The sequence below is a fragment of the Micromesistius poutassou genome, assembly GCF_964030765.1.
Source record: "Micromesistius poutassou genome assembly, contig: SCAFFOLD_6430, whole genome shotgun sequence".
In the NCBI taxonomy this organism is placed as follows: Eukaryota; Metazoa; Chordata; class Actinopteri; order Gadiformes; family Gadidae; genus Micromesistius; species Micromesistius poutassou.
Genome location: NW_028178207.1, coordinates 7,501 through 10,066, shown reverse-complemented (window position 1 = coordinate 10,066; position 2,566 = coordinate 7,501). Strand labels below are relative to the sequence as shown.

The following is a 2,566-nucleotide window of genomic DNA, read 5'->3' as shown; positions in this document are numbered from 1 at the left end:
AGTGAGTCCAGCCCCTACCTCCAGTGAGCCCAGCCCCTACCTCCAGTGAGTCCAGCCCCTACCTCCAGTGAGTCCAGCCCCTACCTCCAGTGAGCCCAGCCCCTACCTCCAGTGAGCCCAGCCCCTACCTCCAGTGAGCCCAGCCCCTACCTCCAGTGAGCCCAGCCCCTACCTCCAGTAGCCCCCTCCCCTCTACCTCCAGTAGCCCCATACCCTCTCCTACCTCCAGTGAGCCCCGTGTGGACGCTGTCCTACCTCCAGTGAGCCCCGTGTGGACGCTGTCCTACCTCCAGTGAGCCCTGTGTGGACGCTGGCCTACCTCCAGTGAGCCCCGTGTGGACGCTGTCCTACCTCCAGTGAGCCCTGTGTGGACGCTGGCCTACCTCCAGTGAGCCCCGTGTGGACGCTGGCCTACCTCCAGTGAGCCCCATGTGGACGCTGTCCTACCTTCAGTGAGCCCCATGTGGATGCTCCAGTAGCTCTGCAGACACTGCAGCTCCTTCTTCATGCCCCTCTTGCAGCGGCACTCGTACAGCGGGCTGAGCTGCAGCACCTCCAGCGCCGCGCGGCACTCCCGGTTGGTGTCCAGCATGGAGTCCTTCTCCTTGCCCACCAGGCACTGCCGCATCACCCGGTAGCGGGAGCTGCAGTGGGCGTTCTGGTTGCACATGTCGGCCGCCTCCACGCAGTCCACCCACGAGGCCTGGGGGGGGGGCGGCGGGACCCCCCAGCAGGACCCCCGCCGCCCCGCCACCGCCGCCCGGACCCGACGACGCGGCCAGGCCGGGCGAACCGGAGGAGGAGGAGGAGGAGCCCCCCCATGAGGGCACGGCCCGATCTGGGGGGGGGGGGGGGGGGCAAGAGAGAGAGAAAGAGAGAGAGAGAGAGAGGGGGAGAGAGAGGGGGGAGAGGGAAAGAGAGAGGGAGAGAGAGAGGGAGAGAGAGAGAGAGGGGGGGAGAGGGAGGGGGAGGGAGAGAGAGAGAGGGAGAGAGAGGGAAAGAGAGAGGGAGAGAGAGAGAAGGAGAGAGAGAAAGAGAGGGAGAGAGAGAGAGAAGGAGAGAGAACAGAGGCAGACGCAGTGAGAGGAAATCTTAAGGCATTCTGTGAAATAAATCTATAGGGGACCTTTCTGTTGTTTGCATCTTTGCCTTCCAAGCTGGGAAGTGAGTAATTGTGAACCGTGTGTGTGTGTGTGTGTGTGTGTGTGTGTGTGTGTGTGTGTGTGTGTGTGTGTGTGTACACCATTTTGTTGGTATGGGGCAGAACTGGCTGGGGTTTTGCTTAGACTGCAGTATGACTACCCAGCAATTAACTGACAGCACTCCGACTCATTAAAACTAATACCCAACATAAACCTACCTGCCAAAGGGTGGGCCTTCCAGGTTTACAGTGTTTAGAACACGAATATTCCTGGGTCGTTTGAGTTAACAATCAGGATTCCTCTTATCAAGACATCCCTGAGATAAAAATAAAAACAGTTGGCTCCGTGCATGGTGGTACACGAAACAGAAGCAGAACTGTGAGAACCGTCAGCCGATTCCAACCTTTTCCCTACCGGTTCACCAACATTCTGTCGTGGAGGCTAAGACACGTAATTATTCTGTTTCTCGAGGCCTGTCAACAAGGCCAACGACAACGAGACGAACGCTAGCCATGCATGGTCCACGGTTCGCACAAAAAACATCGGGTTTGGGTCAATGTTCAGGAGTTTAATCAACAGGTGACGATCTACAACGCATGCAGACGCCACGACTGAAAAATCCATCTGGTTGAATAGCTGGTCTACCTCGATCCCTAACAATGAAGTGGCAAGAGAGACATCTTGTGGCCGCCTTGAACTTTCAGCCTTCACGCAATAGCTGCACACAGTCACGGATGAGGAAAAATAAGTCAGGGCACATATTCATATTCAGAACGAAAATGCATTGCATTATATTTGAACTGCAAAGTATATCCACAAACACACCATGCATTGATGGTTGATACAATTAGACGATGGTTATAATGTTGTTTTCACTGAGGATAGAAGGCGGGGGGGATTACCACAGCCTTTAAACACTCTAATAAGACAGTCTGCACTGTAAAATACCCCCTTCAGAAGACGACGACACGCCACAGTGATCCAATTACGGTTGTTGGGTGTTGGTGTATTTGTGGGCTGCTGTATTATCCATCTGACCAAAATTCAAATTAAACAACTGCTGCATGCTTCCACTGATAAGTTGAAATGTGTAATGGTTTGACAATCAATAAGACATTCTATGTTAATCAAGATGTTCAGATGCCTGAATGTCTTTAAGCACATTGACATCAACGCCGACTCCCCTTAAACGCACACATGGAGAGAAAATGCGTCAAAAAGTGGACGGACAGGCAGAGTATAGCAGTGATGATCCACGATCAGACGTTCATCTCTCACCTAACAACAGAAGAAGGACCTGGATGTAATTCCACATGGTGACGGACTTCATTATGTCTTCAGGGACAGGAAGGATGAGTTGCAATCCACAATGTGTTGAGTATTTGTCCGCCTAATGAAGGTGAACGTTGACCCAGGATTAACTA

General features: G+C 53.5%; 1 pseudogene across 1 annotated transcript; it reads right to left on the bottom strand.

Annotated features, from left to right (window-relative positions):
- Positions 1 to 447: 447 nt before the first annotated feature.
- Positions 448 to 2,472, bottom strand: LOC311374687 (GDNF family receptor alpha-2 pseudogene; annotated as a pseudogene). The gene is made up of 2 exons: positions 2,421 to 2,472; positions 448 to 838 (listed from the first exon to the last, which is right to left on the bottom strand). The product of its transcript is annotated as a GDNF family receptor alpha-2 pseudogene (transcript).
- Between the last annotated feature and the right edge of the window lie 94 nt (positions 2,473 to 2,566).